This window comes from Pleurodeles waltl, chromosome 3_1 (genome assembly GCF_031143425.1).
Source record: "Pleurodeles waltl isolate 20211129_DDA chromosome 3_1, aPleWal1.hap1.20221129, whole genome shotgun sequence".
Taxonomy (NCBI): domain Eukaryota; kingdom Metazoa; phylum Chordata; class Amphibia; order Caudata; family Salamandridae; genus Pleurodeles; species Pleurodeles waltl.
The window spans coordinates 1,119,163,154-1,119,184,091 of record NC_090440.1 but is presented as its reverse complement, the minus strand read 5'-3'; the positions used below and the strand labels follow the sequence as shown (position 1 = coordinate 1,119,184,091).

General features: G+C 42.5%; 1 long non-coding RNA gene across 1 annotated transcript in view; it reads left to right on the top strand.

The window, feature by feature from the left end:
- LOC138283322 (uncharacterized) overlaps nt 1-20,938 on the top strand; it is a 133,648-nt gene that overhangs the window by 25,828 nt on the left and 86,882 nt on the right. Inside the window, exon 2 of the long non-coding RNA XR_011201188.1 lies at nt 15,364-15,480. This is a non-coding gene — a long non-coding RNA (uncharacterized lncRNA). The remainder of the gene's footprint in view (nt 1-15,363; nt 15,481-20,938) is intronic.

Here is a 20,938-nt window from a genome sequence, read left to right as displayed (position 1 = left end):
AAAGAATATCCAAAGACTTTAATATGATTCTACACAATCATCATGCAACCAGTCAGAATCATGGATGACCAACATCAGATACTTAATACTTAATAGGAGAAATTATGATGAGGTGAAACATAGAGCAAGAAGTGATTTAATATCCATCAAACATGCTGATCTTGGAAAAATAGTAGCCACCACCAATACAATGCGTCTCTTAAAACGATTTCTCATTTGTAGTGATAATCAATGATCTAGTGCGCATCAAAATGTACCATATGTAGGATGCTGACTCTCCATATAGTGCCCTAAAATGAACCACACTGTGCAGAAAGTCTGGTGGATCCCTAATTGTTATTGCAGAGGCAAAAGTAGATAGGTCTAGTGCTCTATCTTGTGGTAGTGTGGGTCAGCAGTTAGGCTTATGAGAGGATAGTGCTAAACATTGGTTGTACTCACAGAGGCAATAAATGAGACACACACTCAAAGAATAAATCTGAGACCAATTTAGAAACATAACAATTCCTTTTATATATGTTTCAAACCCAAGAACTTTGTAATCAGGTAAGTAAACTTTCAAGCATAAATATTATGCAGTTTCATAAATAGACTGCAATTTTCAGAGTTCTCTCAATGTTCTCCTATGGAGGAAAACAATGGTCAGCAAACACAGGATTAACAGCGATTTAGAAAGTCATTCTCAGGGAGTTAAGGTAAGTACTGGGTACTGATCAGAACCACACCAACAGGTCACACCAAGCGGCACTGGGGTGGTCAAGTGCAGAGGTGCAATAAGGCGTTGGGTGCCCTATGGTTTCCTATGTGAGTTTGGTCCTTGTGAGGATAGGCTGCGAGCTCTGGCTGGTTAGCTAGTCAGGGACAACAAACAGCTAGGTTGCAGACTTGGAGTGCTCTGAGATGTAGGTGCACCTTTGGTCCTCTTCTCTTGTGCCCAGGGACAACAGATGCATGGGTGTCTTTAGGCATTGGGTTTTCATGTCAGGAGCACTTGCGGTCAGGGGGTCCTGTGTGTTGAGGCTGCAGACATTGTGTGGGACTCTGGCAGGGGTGGACCCACGGTGTACTCAAGCTCTTTGGAGCCGGGCGACATCGTTGGCACCAGTCACCCATCTCAGCTGGGTCACAGGTGCAGTGGTTGCTGTAGCTGTTGGATTTTCTCTCTCCACAAGCCTGTGGGAAAGGGGGCCTGCGTGTAGAGGCTGCACGCATCTCGGGAGAGCCCAGGATGGGTGAGACCATACTGGACTCAGTCTCTGGGCAGTTGAGTAACCGATTTGGCACTGTGTGGTTGGCTTCTTCTTAGGTCATAGACATCAGTTGCAGTGGTCACCTCCGGTACAGAGGTCCCAAGGTTCCACCAGCTCCAGAGTCTTTTCTTTGGATTTTCTTGTTGCAGGGCAAGTTTGGTGACGACAGGAGGCTTGAGTTTTTATTAGAGGCTGAATGAGTTGGCTTCTTTTGTAGGATCCTTCCAGGTCAGCAGTCAGGCCAGAGGAGCTGGATGCAGGTCAACTGCTTCTTCTTTTCATCTTCTGCGGGTTCAGCTCTTCTTTGTCTGGGTCATCTTAGGCAATTGAAACCTAAGTTCTAGTGTTCAGGAGTGCCACCTAAATACTCAACTTAAGGGCATTACAGGGCGTGGCAGGCAGTAGCCAATGAGCTGACCACCTTTACGGTGAGTACACCCCTCTTATGACCACTTCCACTGGGAAGTGGACATAACCCTAACCCTCGTGGCATACTTCCCTCAAAGCAAGATGGAGAAATTTGAAAAGTAGAGTCCACTGTGGCTCGTTGACCTTAGGGGTGGGACTGGCATGAAGTGGGCTCTTCTAATTTAACTAATCTTCCCGCCTGTGCTGCCACCAGAAGTGGGGTCAGAACAAGAGGGTTGGTAATCTCTACCATCTGGCGATACCTGGGTCGCATTACAAAGGCAGCAAGGCCTTTGAAGCTCCCCACCCTGGAGTATCCATCATGCCTGGGAAAGGAGGTCACATCTCTGCCCCGAGCAGGCCATTGTCTCAGGCCCTCGAGAGTACTGGCTGTCACCTTGGGAGTCCAGAAACACATCGGTTGTGGCTGAACCGGTCAGGACCACTCCCTCAGCATACCAGTAGCTGGTAGGTTTTCAGGGGTCAACTCTAAGGTGCCCTGTGTGTGCACTTATTAATAAATCCATGACTGTAGTCAGTGAGGGTTTATTATTCGGAGATATTTGATACCAAACATTCCAGGATTCAGAAAGGCTATTGTGTAGCTGGGGAGCTCATAAATACCAGTGTCCAGCACATGCATTTAAAATGGCTTCCCTGTGCACTTAAATATGACCCAGAAGTAACAGAACATAGAAGGGATATATCTGTGCATGCATATATGCCCATACATGTCTGGATGCACCCTGCCTTAGGGATGATTTACACCTGGCACATGCAGTGATAGGGACCTGGCACACAGGGGAGCATGTCAGGTTTTTAATTTAGCCTGAAGTAACATTCACAGTCTGCATTGGCAGCACTTCTGTGAGTTTGGTGAGGGGCAGCTGAGGGTGGCACAATTGGTGCTGCAGCCCTCAGAGACACCCCTTAGTACCACAGGCCCTAGGTACCAAGGCTACCATTTACTAGGGGCTTACAGTGGTAGCTAAAGAGTTTCCCAATTGTGCAAAACAATTGTACAGTTTTGGGGAAAGAGATTCGGTACTGGAGACCTGTTTAGCAGGGACCCAGTCCATTAACAGTCAAAGCAGCATCAGAAACCAGGCATTTCATTTTGTTACCCTCATTACACCATCTTTTTCCTCGCAAGGGGAGAAAGGAAACCAACATCCTATGATAGGTGTCTCAAGCTTACTAGCACTGCTAGCTTAGCAAAACAGCATTTTAGAGGTAATTATTGGACAAGTTGACTTTTCACATAGGCTTTCCAGACACTCCCATAACTATAACTACGTGGATCACATTCAATATCCATTTGATAAATACAGTTGATATATTTATATAGCTCCTCAATAGATGGAGGATATGCAGACTTCCAATTCCTGCATATCTCACCGGCTCGCAAATAAACTAAATAAAAGATGAGCCTTCCCTTAACAACATGCTCGACTAATTCAGTCTCTTGATCTATACCAAAGAACACCAACTGGGGGCACACATTGACACAATGCCCAGCTATTTCACTTATAGTTTGACCTCACGGTGTTCCAATATGATGACAATGCGAGGCATTCCATAAACAGGTGAATATCATAAGCTTGCCGTGATTAACATTTCGGAAAGGATGGAATCTTGCCTTCTACTTTTGCCAACTGGCTTTGTGTTCAATATGCCCTATGAATAGTAAAGAAATTATTCTTTTTTTAACAGAGCAGATTTAACAACAGAGTAAAAAATACTTAAGGATACTTCCCATAGTTGATCTAAATCCACCTCTGGGATAACCTCCTTCAAGATCGAATATGGTGCGGAACACTGTTCATCTTTACCCACCGGGATATCGCAGTACCTGCTCACCACTTCGTTTTTTAAAATACACACACTCTCTAACCTACTTTCCCAAGTTCCTTCCTCCTCCTCCTCCTCCGTACACACCTGCGACCCTCACCATGAGTACAGCTGGTAAAGTTTAAACTTCGAAGTCCTACCCCCAGTAAATTGTGTCAATACATCCCAACTGAATAATCTTATGCTATCTCGCAAATCACCTCAATAATTTAAACCCGCCTGTTTCAGAGGGTGGCTAAATGCATCAGTCAAACACTCTGGTGTTCCAGGGGAATCCCAATATTTGTGCAAAAGTTGCATAATATGGGATTTGAAGAATTCTCTTAACGCTCACCCAGGTCTTTAAAGCTACAACAAGAACTTTTAATCTGACACTCTTGAAATACTTGGGGTCCTCTAATTTATACAGGAAGCGACTACATCCCATTCCTTCTAACACTGTGCACTATAATCTACCCTTCGATGAAGTGTCAGCTCATTTGCTAACAAACTGACATTTTAAGCTGAAAAGCATGGCAATAGTTCTGAAAATCAGGCAATGCCAACCCTCCTGCCAAGAGCTTCCACCTATGTTTCTTCCAAGAAAGTCTGATATTCTTTGATGCCCATATTAATCCGTATATTCTACCCTGAATCGTACTTATGTGTTTTTTTTAGGTAAATGGTATGGTATCGAACAAGAATGTAACTGTACGTAAGGTAGCCATTTTCAGTAAATTCACTCTCCCGTAAATTTTTGAGGGAAGGTTATTCCATTTCTGCAAAAGTTTGTTTATCTCCATGCTGACCTTCCTCAAGTTTACTAGATGGATGTCTTATAAGATATGCACGATTTGAACCCCTAAATAGCTCATGCAATTCTTAGCCTGTTGAATAACACTCTTCAGCCCCCAGGTCATGATTTCAGTTTTGTCCTCCTTTAGCTGATATCCTGAGATCTCACCAAACCCTTCAGCATGTTCCACCACCTTGGATATTGAGGGGACAGGAGTACTGATGCATATCAAAATGTCATCAGTGTATAGGACCAATTTAACTTCAAACCCTGACATGCTAAATGGGGCAATTGAAGGGACTGACCTAACTCGCTGCGCAGAAGGCTCCTTGTAAAGGTTGAATAAAAGCGGTGAAAGAGGACATCTGTCACGAACGGCACACAGTTTCTCACCCCTGGATGCAGGATTGGAAAAAACACCCGGTCTTCTGCTGGTTCTGGATAATCCCAGATAGGGGCGACCTTTTCTAGTAGCCACGGTGCTGATTGACAGAGAACGCCTAAGCAGACCGTACCCTCCAGAAGGACTCCCAGAGGAAAAACCACAAGAAATGGAGAAAAAACCTCAAAACAGGAACTCCTGAAAAAGAAGAAAAAAACAGGACTTGAAAACAGGACAAAGGCAAAAATCTCCAAAAGCGAGAACAGGAACGACGAACAGGAGCAAAGAGCACCACCAAAGGGAAGTGTTTGCAATGCAAGGTAGAGCAAGACTGAGTGACTTATAAACTGGAAAATAGGAAGTGACCTCACTGGAAATTAAACGACACCACCTTGAATTGGGAAAAGCCCATAAAAAAGAATAGGGAAAAAGGATGTAGTATAAAAGAAAAGGGCATGCTGGGAAATGAAAACAGGAAGACGACAACATGGAGACCAGCAGGAATACTGAGAAAATGAAGTACACAGAAAGCAAGAAAAAAGAAAAGAAAAAGACAAGAAAGAGACCACCACCGCCAGAAGTGGAGAGAATACCCTAAAGTAGGTAAGGGCAACGCGACGGGAGCGCAAAACATGCTTCCCTGAACGCGTCACCAAAACGGAAAGAAAACGCAGAGGACGGCGCTCTGAAAATCAGAAGCGTGATCCGACCACGGTCGGGAAAAGAGACGCCGCGGTAAGGCGCGGCGTTACAACATCCTTGCCTGGGTACCTCTGGGTGTACTAAACCTGTCTGACAATGCCTCATTTATGATAACCCTCGCAGTGGGAGCTTAATATAAACTCTTAATAGTTCTAACCATCATGTGAGAAAATCCAAATTTTGCAGAGCCTTCCCAAAGGCAACCCCAATTGATCTTATTGAATGTTTTTGCATGGTCTTAAGCAGCATCTGTCAATTGAATCCTATGAGCAACAGCCATATCTACGGTGCCAATTAGCAGATGAGTTAGCTCATTCAAATGTCGCCCAGGAGTAAACACCCTCTGGTCTGGGTGTACTATTGCTCTGACCATACCTGCTATTTTGCTAGTCAGAATGCCTGCAAATTTCTTATAATCTGAATTTAGCAAAGAAATTGACCAATAAAATTCAGTGTAGGTTGGGTCTTTACCTAGTTTCAAGACCATCACAATTGCAGCCTCTAACCAGGAAGGTGGGGCCTTCCCCCCTGCTGGCATATCTTATTAAACAAAACTTTCAATGGTTGCTCCAAGACTTTTATTAAAGTTTTATAACTACCGTAACACCTTTTTGGGTCATGATATGAATGAGAACGTCTTCTTCGGAAATCTCTTTACATAACACATCTACTTGTGCTTTGGGTAATAATGAGAGTGCTTTGTCCATCAACCAATTTTTAATTTCCTCCCTGTCTGGATAGATATCTTCTCTGTTAGAAATGGGGGTCTTTGGTTGGCAGTCAGGTTACCCCCTGTCCAAGCAAGGACCCTCTCTCTAGTCAGGGTAAGTCACACACATTTCAAATAACCCTCTGGTACCTTGGCACTGAGACGTCAGGCTTAAATTAGGAGGCGATGTGTAAAGTATTTGTGCAATAAATCATGCAATAACACAGTAGAACACCACAAAAATACACCACACAGTGTTTAGAAAAAATATATAATATTTATCTGGTAAGATGCAGGTCAAAAAGATCAAGATTCAATAAGTACATGTTGAGATATCACTGTAAAAATGATATAAAGTGTCTTTAGTCCTTTAAAAAGCAACAAGTGTCTCTTGCAAGCACAAAGTACCTGATTTGCGTTCAAATTCTCTGCAAGGGACCGCAGAAGAGGAGTTGCGTGGAAAATGGGGAGATGTGCGTCGATTTTTCCAGCGCACGCAGACGATGTGTCATTGAGTTTCCATGCAGGGCAGGCTTTGCGGGGCTTTCGGACGCCCCGGGACGATGAGTAAAAATCCTGGGCATGCTGGACAAAGTCACAGGGGTTGCATTGATCCGGTGGACGTTGCGTGGAAATTTCTACTGCATGGCAGGCGCTGCGTCGATTCCTCTCAGGAAGTTGGGCTGCATCATTCCAGTTCGGCTTTGCGTCGATCGAGTAGGCTGTGCATCGAAGTTCCGGTCGCAACGCTGTCGCTGCGTAGATCTTCTCCTTGTGAAGTCGGGCATGCTGTGATTTTCTCACCGTGAGGCAGGCTGTGCGTTGTTTCTTGCAGGCTGTGTGTCGCTCTTCGCCGCACAGGAGTTCTTTTGCAGAGATGAAGTCTTTTTGGTCCTGAGACTTCAGGGAACAGGAGGCAAACTCTATCCCATCCCTTGGAGAGCACTTCTCAGCAGAGTCAGAGGACAGCAAGGCAGCAGAGCAACAGCAGGGCAGCAGTCCTTTGCAGGAAAGCAGACAGTTGAGTCCTTTGGGCAGCCAGGCAGTTCCTCTTGGCAGGTTGCAGGTTGCAGGTTCTAGTTCAGGGTATCTTCTCTAGTGGTATCTTGTCCAGAAGTTTCTGAGTTGGTAGGGTCAGAGACCCTGCTTAAATACCCAAATGTGCCTTTGAAGGGGGGAGACTTCAAAGAGTGGCTTAGAAGTGCACAAGGTCCCCTTTCAGTTCCATCCTTTCTGCCAGGGTCCCAGTAGGGGGTGTGGCAGTCCTTTGTGTGAGGGCAGGCTACTGTCCTTTGACATGTGAGTGTCAGGCCCTCCACCCTCCCAGCCCAGGAAGACCTATTCAATATGCAGATGTATGCAAGTGCAACTGAGCATCCTGTGTTTGGGGTTGTCTGAGTGAATGCACAAGGGAGCTGTCAACTAAACCTAGCCAGACGTGTATTGTAAGGCACAGAAGGATTTAAGTGCAGAGAAATGCTCCCTTTCTAAAAGTGGCATTTCTAAAATAGTAATATTAAATCCAACTTCACCAGTCAGCAGGAGTTTGTATCACCATTCTGGCCATACTAAATATGACTGCGTTACTCCTTTCAGATCAGAATCTACCTCTTAAACAGTATATGAGGTTCGCCCTAATGTTAACCTGTGAAAGGAGCAGGCCTCACAGTAGGGTAAAAACGAATTAAGGGGTTTTACACTACCAGGACATATAAACTACACAGGTACATGTCCTGCCTTTTATCTACATAGCACCCTGCCCCATGAGTGACCTAGGGCCTACCTTAGGGGTGACGTATATGTAGAAAAAGGGGAGTTTAATGCTTGGCAAGTACGTTTAGATGCCAAGTCAAAGTGGCAGTGAAACTGCACACACAGGCCTTGCAATGGAAGGCCTGAGGCATGGTTAAGAAGCTTGTGGGTGGCACAATCAGTGCTGCAGGCCCACTATTAGCATTTAATCTACAGGCCCTGAGCACAGGTAGTGCACTTTACTGGGGACTTGCAAGTAGATTAAATAAGCCAATTGGGTATACACCAATGTCACCATGTTTTAAGGGAGAGAGCATACACACTTTAGCACTGGTCAGCAGCGGTAAAGTGTGCAGAGTCCCAAAACCAGCAAAAACAGTGTCCAAAAAGTGGAGGGAGGCAGGCAGGCAGGCAAAAAGTTAGGGGTGACCACCCTAAGGCTGTCAGGTCTACCATTCTCAGTATAAGCTACTAATAAATCTTAACATTTCCCCTTTGATCTCTTTATTGGTGCTATGTGCATTGCCAGTGCCAATTTCAACTAATGTGTTAATGGTGTTCCTACTTCTATCAGTTTTAGTTTTCTACTCTAAAAGAGAACTCCAGTACTCACCATACACAAATTGCTGTAACTTCCCAGTCTTCCATTTATCTTATTATATTGGCAAGGCTACCTTGGTATACAGCTTGGACTTCCTCTAATTCACATCAAAGGTCTCTCGGTTTAGATGGACCAGTTATTGAAGCATCTTGCAATTCTGTCTCCTTCCCCATAAGTTTATTGAACAAAACCTTTTTTTCCTGATTCTGCCTTACTGACAATTTCGTTATTACTCCTCTTATGTAAGCCTTATACATATCCTACATCATGGTCTGGCTAGCTATTCCCTCGTTCAAAGTAAAGAACCCATCTGTTTCATTTGCCGGCTCTGATATCAAGAGCCCATCTAAAAATGGCATCCCATTAAGTGTCCACCTTTTCAGGCACCCTCCAGTAGACCCAATTTTAAATAGACCAAAGAGTGACTGGCACAACATAGTAGTTTACAGCCTGATCCATAAGAAAATAATCAATTCTTGAATGGTGTCCATATTTTCTTATTGTAGAAGGTAAATCCTTTAGCAATCCCCTCATGTTTTCTCCAGAAATCAACTAATTCAGATCTTTCATAATTCCTTTTAAGGCGTGTCACTTTTTTAGGGTAGCTCATATAATTTACTTTTGAGGTTCTGTTAATCCTAGATTTAATACTACTATAAATCGGCCCAACTATAAGAGGAGGTTTGCAAGACATTGTTGCAAGATCTCTTACGATGTAAGGTCATCACAGTTAGGGACATAATATATTGCACACGTTAAATAGGTGTCTTCGACCAATAATGTAGAAACTAACCATCCCCTGTCTCATCTGTCTCATAATTGAGGAGCTTGATCTCAGAGTACTTCCAGATCACGACTGCCACTCCCTTAGTGCTCCTCACCTGTTCATAGCACACCATGTCCTGAAACCAGCTGAGTTTACTAAAAAAGTAAAACCCTGCATTCTGAACGGTCCAAATGTGCTTCTTGTAACATAATTATATGCTCCCCCCTCTTTAAATGATCTGCGAACAGGCCTTGTTTCCTTGAGGATTTGAGCCCATTCGCATTTCAAGTTACTATATTAATTTCTGTTATGTCATCATTAGTTTATGTTTTATCCCCTACCATTTACATATCTGAAAATGTACCTGAACATTAAATCCTTCATGGTTCCTATAACCCCTCATGATTCAATTGTGTGCTGCTCCGAGGACTTTTTCTTCATTATTTACCCAAATGCTTCCCACCCAGTGTTCTCTGACAAACCTCCCTTCCTATCTTGGCATATTATCCGCCATTTGACAGCCTTATATCAGGGGTATCCATATAGACCTATACCTGAGGAAAGAAAAGAGAGAAAAGAAAAGTAAAATTGTCTGCAACAGCATCTATGACATTCACAGTTATGTATTACCGCCACATAGCCTAAGCCTTACTAAGCAGCTCTCATTTCCACTGATAAGACATCCACCTCACGAGGATTTCTAAGATTGTACATTTTATTTCTCCACATGATCCTTAGTGTTGCAGGAAACTTCATCTGCACCTTAGTGCCCAAGTCCTCCAGCTTTTTCATCTTCAACCTGAGCTCCAACTGTCACTGTGAAGACCTCTTTCCTATGTCTGACCGAACATTATACATATTACTCACATAAGTGTAGTCTTTATCTTTCAAAGTTTGGGTCAAAATTAGCACCTTAACTGCAAATATATGGAAGTTTACTAGGATTTTCCGCTGGACCTTTCGGTTTCAAGACATCTTAAAGGTATTCCCTATAGACTTGTTGAATCTCCTTCTCGAACTCGATGTCTGGCCTTTCCTGCTGAAACTTCATCTTCAGACGTTCTATCATAATGGCCTTCAAATTACATGACTTAGCCCCTTCTGGAATTCTCAATATTATCAGATTTTTCACCTAAATGGTTTGCTAGCCTTTCTAAATCATCCAACAATGCATTGTTCTGCTTTTTGAGCTCTTTATCTCCTGGTATTGTTGTGCAAAGCCAAACTAATTTTCTCCAGATTTTCCTCAAAAGTGGAGGTTCTTTCTGCTAATTCATCAAACTTCTTCTCTAACACCTTAAACTTGCCTTGGATCTCCTTTTGATTACTTTCAGAGATTTCAAACTTTTTCATCATGTCTTCCATAAGACTCAGAAGGGTGTGCTCCAAAGATTAATGAGTTTCATTGGGTTCAAAATGTTCTTCTTGGCAGCCTTAGTGAGCCTGTGGTCTACCTTCCTTATTCACATCTGCCACCTCCAAATTAATTGGCTGACTCTCCAGGTCCCCGCCACCTGTGGGCAGATCTAAATTGTCCGTACCCTGCCTTAACATCCACCGCCAGAAGGAGTGGTGCTAACTTATTAGTTAGGGGCAAAGATGCAGCTAACATCTCAATTCCTAGAGTAACATTCTGAGATTCATTCTGAAATTGACATTCTGGGAAGTCTGTGAGGTCTTTAGCTTCCCCTATCAGTGATCCCCCCCCCCCCTTGCCTGCTTCATGATCTTAAAAAAGGAATTAAGTGATAGAGTTGATCTCACAGTTTTTACTGCACTCTTTGTGGTTATGTGATACTTTAATAGTTGATATCTCTGGCCTGCTAATTTTCCCTAGGACGATGCTCTTTCTCCATACAGGGCCAGATCACAGTAAGCACCAATTCTTGCCCTCCCCTCTAGATAGGCTGGAAGCTTTACTAAAGCTAGCTATAGCAGTTTCCACTGTGGTACAGATTGGTCCCACCTGATTGTATTCGTCTTTTTTGTTAATGAAAAGTTTTGTTTTGTGATTTTGCAGGTCTCTACCCCCGCTGACCTGCACACAAAATTTCACTAACTCCTGCCTAAGTTATTTCAACTTCAGCCCCCTAACAAAATGAGAAAACATTTTTTATTACCTCTGGGGACAGGGGCTGCTCCAGACATCATCCCAAATCATTGCCTTCCTTCCCAGGTACACATGTTCATTGCTGTTCACCATGCAACTTGCAATGCACTCCCTCCACTTCTGTCAGCCCAAAAGCAAACAGGGGTCCTGGCTACTCGAGTGTGGTGCGGGGCAAAACTCGATATCTCCCACAGCAACCTCCGATAACAAGTGGGACTGATGTTCGTATCTGTGCCTGGTGACATCCACCAACAGGTAAGCCACCTTTCATGGACGCAACTAGCCTCGACCTTTGGGGAGAGCTAAGAATGTCAATGGATGTAGCCATTTTAAGAGTTTGAGATAAAATTACTTGAAAGGCCTCCCAGCAGTCAGTAACATGAAGGGTGGTATTTTTGGACAATGTGCCAAATTTTGTGTTTTAAAGAACACAGGACCGGTAACATGGCCTCAAGCAAATCAGAACTTAACCACTTTGACACAGTTTTAGGATTTTCCCTTGATAAATCGTAGCAAGATAACAAATGTTAGATTTTAATGCATATTTGGTCTGTAGACCTGGCAGGGTGCAGAACTGTGGCTTCAAGATTATAAGGCAGTTCTCAGCAACTGGTGTACTCTGAAGCATAGAAGGCAAATTGCAGTGTTCTCAGCCTAGTAGGATTATTTGAGCACATTCTTCTACATGTCCCAAAAGAAAATCTTAAAAATATCTTGGATAATGGTGCTTTATATGCATATTTCCTACTTTTCCTCAATTCATACTGCCAGATCACATTATATTACACTATAAAACAGACTGGGTCAGCTGCATTAGTCTCTACCCTATAGGACTACTTGGAAATCTGTACAACCACAACGTTTTGGAAAGGTATTGAAAATTTTGCAACTTGAGCATATATCTTTATCTAGCCTTTGGTTCCTATTGGATCTGCCAGACCACAATAATTTTATGATCCATATGCAGAACAGGATGATGGCATTGGACATCATTAGATTGATGTCAGGCTGCAGAATATCGTAATTCCAGGCCCTATAATACATAGACTGTTGTTGGAGCAGTATTCCACAGACTAAATCATAATCATGAATGCAAGCTCCCATGAAATAGACTTGCTTCTGAATTGATTGATCCTACCCTTTGGAATGCAACCTACACTTGGAAAAATGTTTGATGGAGAAACACAAATGAAGGGAAGATACCAAGCACAAAATGGGAGTTTCCATGACAGACAGTGAGTATGTTTCACTAGAAATCATGTACAATGTGGAAGGATCATGGATTAGATTTTGGTGGGGAATGTTTGTTCTTAGCACAACAAAACAAAACATAACCGAGTTGTAGTGGAAGACAATAACAGAACTTGAAGACCTTTTGTTCGGACAAGAGTAATGCATGTGTGGCTTAAGTACTGGGTTCTATTTTTGCATACATACTAGGCTTTATTGTGTTGACACATGCAGCAAATAGGGAAAATAACGAGGGCTGACAGTCCTAATCCCAATCTCATTTCATTTTCCTAAAACGGAGTACTGGCCCTACCAAGTAGGAACTAGGTACTCCCTTACAGTAAATGCCTGCATTTAGTATTTTCCATTTTAAGTACAGGCAATCGGGTAACTAGTATCTTTGCCTTCAACACTTCAGAGCATGGTTAGAGATGTAACATATCTACAGCAGTGGTCAGAGTCTTCCCAGAAGCTCAGTAATTTCTCCATCAGATAAATATACTTATTGGAGTACACTACTGCCTCCCAATAGCTCTCAGACTTCCTAAAACGGGGTCAAATAAATCCTCTGCTCAAAAAACCTGGTGCAAATTCAGAGGACCTCAATAATTTCACCCAATATAAAACTTCCCCTCCCTTCCTACTGCAAAAAACCTGAAAGTGTGTTACAAATTAACTAGAAATGCACATTGTTGAAAACCAGCTCCTTGATGATCTTTAGTTAGGATTTCTACCATGGTCAGTGGTGAGAAAACAATGTTAGATATAGGATACTTTGTGCACATTTGACAATGAGCAGTCTTGCTTCCTTGTTCTTCTTGACCTGTTTTCAGCATTCAATATAATCAGCCATGCCACCCTCCTGAAAATCATCGAAAAATGGATAAGATGTGTTGAGCTCTAACTTGACATCACTGATAAATAAAACTGTCTAACTTTTTATCCAGCCACCCGCCATTTCAAAAATGTTCTTCTTTCCTGAGAAAATCAAGAATTTCATCTTACACACTGATGACAATCAGTTGTATTTGAAAGTCTATGTGCCAGAGGCCAAACCAAGTAAAGCGACAGCCAAGGATGGCTCAACATCTTCAATGAATCCCCCAGAAACTACTGTAAAAAGAGACTGCATTAGGAAACCAAGTAATTTATACCAACTACTTTAAACCTAGTTCTTTCTACACTTTATTACGGTAGCTCCCTACTAACCAGCATTCAGAGAATCCACCTGGCGCATTTAAAAGTCACCGACATTGCAGTGGCTAAACTTATCCCCTGCACCAGGCAATCATCCCACAGCATACTAAACTTGCCCCAGGTAACTACTACCATTTAAATATTTGCTAACCCCTCCCCTCAACATTTAACTGATCAAGTTATAGCTCCTGGAACCTCTCTCACTTCAGTCATGCATCCCCTTTGCATTCAGAAGGCAAATTTATTAAATAAAAATGTATTATGAAATCTCTACTCCTAAATTTTAGACCTATAATCTAAAAAAATATATATATATATATGAAAGTGATTTTTCCCTCTAATGCATTTGTCCTCTCTCTGCTTGATGAACACGTACATGAAACTTTGGAGGCTCCAGATCACTCAGTACAACAGAATTGCATTGACATTACTAATTTAAACCAGAACTCTGTGGAAATTGTCTTTCCCATAACAAATAGGGGTAACACATATTATCTCAACTTAAATACTGAATTTAAATTTCTTCTTTTTAAATGAAACTCTCAAAAGAAGATATGGATTCATATGCATATGATCCAGGTGTCCTGTGCCTTTTAGTATCTCTGTTCCCAAGGTTAAAAGTACGTATTCCAAATAGGGAAGGCTCTTGAGTTTTTTCTTGATGTTGGAAGGGCTGGGAGTACCTTTGTGGACTTATCTAAGCTCCAGCTCTCTATAATGGAAGCAGTGCTCTTCAGGAAGACTATGCTACAAGGAATTCTTGCAATGCCTTGTAGTTGACAAAAGAACAATCTACACAAATACTACTTTTCTTAGATATTAATGATACACATAAAATGTGTGGGACAGATTTATCAAGACTTTGCACTTCAGTGACACAGTATGGCACAAAGTTTTGATATGATATTTTCCTTCTAAGGCAAAACCTGTTTTACGTGAATAGTGCTTTTTGTAGTCCAAATAGTGCTTTGAACTCCATTTCCAGGACTCAACAAGGTTTCACCAGGGTGACAGGTGCGACTTTTCGTTTCTAGAAAACATAAATAAAAAATAGTTTCAGCCCTAGTTGTGCATTGGAATATCTTGTCATTCAAAACTGGGCTTACCCTCATGTCCCTTCTCCCTTTCTTATGGTGCTGAGCCCTGGGTATGGAATGTGGTAATGCAACTGTATCACAAAAACTCACAAACATTACTATTTCACAGTTAAGTAGAAAACACGTGATAATAAAGATACTTCATGTTACACATACCTACTTATCATTCACATAATCCATCAAGATATCTAAGTTTGTTCAACAAAACTATCAGTTCCTTTTTCCCTGTAAGTGTAAATACACAAGATTAATTTAACAATAGTCTTACATGGAAAACCAGATAAGTCAAGGCAAGTTCAATAACTATATAATGAAGGTTCTTTCTCCTAATAACTTCTTAGAAGAAATTAAATGAATCCAATCTTGTTTTTAGCCTTTATTCTTATGCAGGAACACATTTCAAAAGAAGCTGGCTCACCAAGGAGTTCCATAAGATAAACAAAATGTTGTTGAAATCCTTTTTAAATGAAAATAATGTTACCAAACAGTGGATTGCCGCTTGCAATATGTTTTCTTTCTATTGAATTTTTCAGGAAGGCTCAGGACGCTCCCAGTAGCAGAGGAGATGGTGCAGGAAGGGAAGAAAATAACTGTGACAAGACGCTGAGCACTCAGGAAGGACGCAGTGAAAAACTCCACATCCGAATCGGGTGAGTAGGTGGGGGAAACTGACAATGAGCAGTTGTCATGGCGCAGTGCGCAGCTTTAAAGACAAAGGGCGGTATTTATACTTTTTGGCGCACAACTGCGCCAACGCAGTTGTGCGTCAAAAAATTTAACGCCAGCTAACGCCATTCCAAAGCGCCATGCGGGCTCCTTATTTATGGAATGACGTTAGCCGGCGGAGCTGACTGGTGTGCGTCAAAAAAAATGACCCACACCAGGCAGCGCCGGCGTAGGGGAAAATGGAGCTTGGGCGTCAAAGAATGGGGCAAGTCGGTCTGAGGCAAAAAATCTGCCTCAACCCGATTTGCGCCATTTTTTTTGACTCCCACCCTCCATTGACATGACTCCTGTCTTAGCAAAGACAGGAGTCATGCCCCCTTGCCCAATGGCCATGCCCAGGGGACTTCTGTCCCCTGGGCATGGTCATTGGGCATAGTGGCATGTAGGGGGGCACAAATCAGGCCCCCCTATGCCACATAAAAATAAAAATAAAAATACTTACCTGAACTTACCTTAAGTTCCCTGGGATGGGTCCCTCCATCCTTGGGCGTCCTCCTGGGGTGGGCAAGGGTGGCAGGGGGTGTCCCTGGGGGCAGGGGAGGGCACCTCTGGGCTCCTTCCGAGCCCACAGGTCCCTTAACGCCTGCCCTGACCAGGCGCTAAAAAATTACGCAAAAGCGGCTGGACGTCATTTTTTTGGACCCGCCCACTCCCGGGCGTCATTTTTGCCCGGGAGTATAAATACGGCGCACATGCCTCGGAGTCATTTTTTAGAAGGGAACGCCTACCTTGCATATCATTAACGCAAGGAAGGTGTCCACGCTAAAAAATGATGCAAACTCCAAGATCTTTGGCGCTAGACGGGTCTAACATCCAAAGTATAAATATGCAGTTAGTTTTGCGTCTGATTTGCGTAAAAAAAAGACGCAAATCCGGCGCAAACAGAGTATAAATATGCCCCTACGTGTTCCACTTTAAAGGGGCCGTGCATCACGTGCCTGACAGCCAGACAACACGCACCAATCTTTGCACTGTGGTGCAACGTTTTGTGCTTGCCGCTAGGGCATCTTAAAGACCATCAGCTCAGGGTATGACATCAGCACTAGGCCATATTTAGTGAATATGGCTTTGCTTTGCTTTTTTCCCCCTGTGCAGCAAAGACCAGCATCTTTGCTTCTGCACTGTGGTGGCAGTATTCTTGTGAACCTGCCGTGTTGCGCATGAGATGAGTCTACTTGAAAAGGTCTCTGGGAGGATAATTACGAGCCCGTGTTCACAATTAGTCAATGACAATCCTCCGGTAGTAGAACATGATGCATACATTTCTTATTCCCCATCTAAAGTAACTGGGGCACCAGTTGGGTAAATAATTTCATTTAACAGATATAGGGGGTCATTCCAAGTCTGGCGGGCGGCGGAGGCCGCCCGCCAGACTTCCCCCACCAAAATACCGCTCCGCGGTCGAAAGACCGCTGAGGGTATTTTGGGATTTGCCCTGGGCTGGCGGGCGACCGCCAAAAGGCCGCCCGCCAGCCCAGGGCAAATCAACCTTCCCACGAGGACGCCGGCTCAGAATTGAGCCGGCGGAGTGGGAAGGTGCGACGGGTGCAGTGGCACCCGTCGCGTATTTCAGTGTCTGCAAAGCAGACACTGAAATATATAGTGTGGCCCTCTTACGGGGGCCCCTGCAGTGCCCATGCCCATGGGAGACCCGCCAGGAACAGGATGGCGGTAGGGGGTGTCAGAATCCCCATGGCGGCCGAGCGCGCTCCGCCTCCGCCGCCATGGAGGATTCTCAAGGGCAGCGGAAAACCGGCGGGAGACCGCCGGTTTTCCAAATCTGACCGCGGCCAAAGCGCCGCGGTCAGAATGCCCTGCGGGGCACCGCCGGCATGTCGGCGGTGCTCCCGCCGACCCTGGCCCCGGCGGTCTCAGACCGCCGGGGTCAGGTCTGAATCAGGGCCATAGTCAGTGGTATGTAAGAAGTAGAGGTGTGTGAAATTTGCATAATTTGCTTTTGTCTAATCTCATTAAATTTCAGAAAATAAAGCGAAATTACACAAAATGCAATACATGCATTTGGTACTACATTTTAGGGCAAAATACCATGCTTGTATGCTGGTTGTTCACACTGTCCATGCAAAGTTCGCAGGAAACGGTGTGTAATCACACAGCGTGGCATAATTTGGGGAATTTTATGCAACAAGTATTGCACGTAATTGCGCAACTTGCACTGGTGGAACAGAAATTTCACCTGGGGCCTAGTGAATAACTTTAGAATATTATGGAGGAAAATAAGGGTGTTATCTTGGAAGAAGCGTGTCAGAGAGAGGTTTTGTGCATAGGTAAACATAAGCAGATTGGTAGGTTTTCAAGAGATTCGTAAACTAATTTAAAAAGAATATATAAACAAATGCAGTGCCAGGAGGGATACTCAGTTGAAATGGTGGTGCTAAAGAGAATGAATGTTACTGTGGCACTAGCAGAGTCAATGTAGAGAAAACTACTAAGAGCTACTCAAATGCACTTGAAGATACCATAATCTTCAAGAAAACCACAATAGAGTTTGAAATAATAAGAGCTATATATAATAGACCAATTATAAACACATGATATCAGGCTGCTATACTCTAGCAATTAATCACAGATAGAGTAATCCTATTATATGATTTTATATAAAAAAATTATTTTTGCTATTATTATTCAGTGATAATACAATCATAGAAAAATATACATCATTTTATAAAAAAGACAAACAAAGTACCTAAGTCAGACAAACCACAAGCATACTGGACAAAACAGATGGAAAGGAAGATCTTATCTACAAGTGAAACATGACATCAATAAAGCTAATCCTAATAACATAGAGAAGCTAAAACCATTTTTAATGATAAATATATATAAATATTAATTCTTCTAATACATTAATGATAATCTAATACATAAAAAGAAAAACAATGCTGATGTGGTTCTATCGAAGTGGTACCGTAGGGACCAAAAGGCCTACGCGTGTTTCGGTGTTTTATGATATTATGGGTCACCTTCTTCAGGTCCGTTCCCAATGGTACTATTCAAGCTCCGGGCTAACAATGGCAGATTAGAGATACACATATCCTGGATTCATCCCTTGTATCGCTATGACTTTGAGGACCTACAAAAATCAAACATAAGGACCTAACTTCAACAGTTGCTACCAGCTAATATTCAGCTCATCTCCTTGTTTAACAATTGGCATCCGCTCTGTAATGAGATAGAAACAGCCGGAACAACTATTGCTACATAAAAAAGTTAGAAAAGACTCCTCAAATTTTTTGACTACATTATCAAAAAATACACTACAAACCTAAAATCAAATTTACCAGAAGAATTGGCTGCTAAGACTAGACCACTATTGAAGAGTACCATTGGGAACGGCCCTGAAGAAGGTGACCCATAATATCATAAAACACCGAAACGCGCGTAGGCCTTTTGGTGTATTAGAATATCATTAATGTATTAGAAGAATTTATATTTATATATCTTTATCATTAAAAATTGTTTTAGCTTCTCTATGTTATTAGGATTAGCTTTATTGATGTCATGTTTCACTTGTAGATAAGATCTTCCTTTCCATTTGTTTTGTCCAGTATGCTTGTGGTTTGTCTGACTTAAGTACTTTGTTTGTCTTTTTTATAAAATGATGTATATTTTTCTATGATTGTATTATCACTGAATAATAATAACAAAAATAAAAAAATTATATAAAATCATATAATAGGATTACTCTATCTGTGATTAATTGCTAGAGTATAGCAGCCTGATATCATGTGTTTATAATTGGTCTATTATATATAGCTCTTATTATTTCAAACTCTATTGTGGTTTTCTTGAAGATTATGGTATCTTCAAGTGCATTTGAGTAGCTCTCTTAGTAGTTTTCTCTACATTGGTTTATTCCCTGTTTGAGCTACACTTATTTGTTCAGGGAATCCCTTTATAACTATTTTACTAGCAGAGTCAATACCTGCGTGCTTTTACACCCATCCCATGATACCAAGTAGCCAGGACCAGACCTTGGAGGCTGAGGTCTCGCTCGAGAAGGCAAAACAATAAGTAATGAAAAGAAAAAGAAAATGCCCGGCTACCCGGCTGCAAAAGGGCTCGTAAACACGTGCAGGACACTGTGACTGAGGGTGGTCTACCGAACAGCAGCCCAAGCCCAGCAAGTCCTGACTACTGCAGCTAAAGGGGGCTGAGGTCCCTTAAGTCCAATGAGTGTTGCACGCCTGCTGCCTTTAATACTCCCTAGAAATAAACACAAAAGGGCAAAAAAGCAACACCCTTATGCTCCCAATGCAAATGCGAGCCAGCAGTCAAGGAGTACGCAATGGTGCCTGTCCCTAGGTATCCTTAGGCAGACATTCCTCCAGTGGAAAGTTCTTGTGGTTGGCGCTAGCATGCTGCCACATTCCTCGACCCCTCTCCCCATCGCCCCAAAGAATATTATGCCATAAAATCGGAGCTCAGGATATACATTTCTGTATGTTCATTATTATAATTATTTGCTAACATAAGACTGTTTTACTCAAACAAACACTTGTATCATAAGTTACAGGACATTCAGTTGACCTATGAGCACACACAGTAACGTTTAAGATTGACAGTTAATATTCGATAAAGAGCTTATAAAATGCTTTCTGATAGTGTTTTGGTCAATTAAAATGAGCAGACTCTGGAGACTTCTGCAATATGAAATTAAATGTTCAATTGCTCTTTTTTATTATTTCAGTGGATTCAATCTTTTAATGGCCAGCTTGGACAAACTAGAGAGATGAGAGGCCTGATAGTGCACAGAAAATGGCTTGGGTTGTGATATGGATAACTTGTTTAGAGTTGGAAATCCAACTGGTCATATGCTGCTTGGTAAAGATTAACCTTAAGTGCTTTTCTGGGACCTCTGGAAGTAACCACTGAGTCTCGGATAGGTTGGGATGACATTCCAGAGTGATAATTACTGGCTGTGATGAGGTCATTCAACAAATACTTTACACTCTATTGGACAGATGACGCGTAGGCTCTGAGTGGCTGACTCCCGGTGTTAGCCTGCTTTTGAGTGTTTCCTACATTGCTGTCCACCTCTGTCCCTTACAATGTGCTTTTGAGTTACTTATAATAACTTGTTTTCTATGGCTCTTAAATTCATGTTGTTGGCGTTTCTCAGCACAGTAAAGAACTGTCATTATTATCAGTACGATTTCTATTGACATCAGAAGGTTGAAAAGCTGAGTTGGTTTATCAACCTCATGACCTACAGATCCTAGATATGTTAATGATGACTGCTTGTAGAACCACATTATCAGCTAACTGTGAAAATGTATGACATTTGATTTATGGTGTAAATTATTTTCTAATACGATCGGGAACTTTTAACCACAGGATAATTGTGTGACTGAGCTTTCTTTT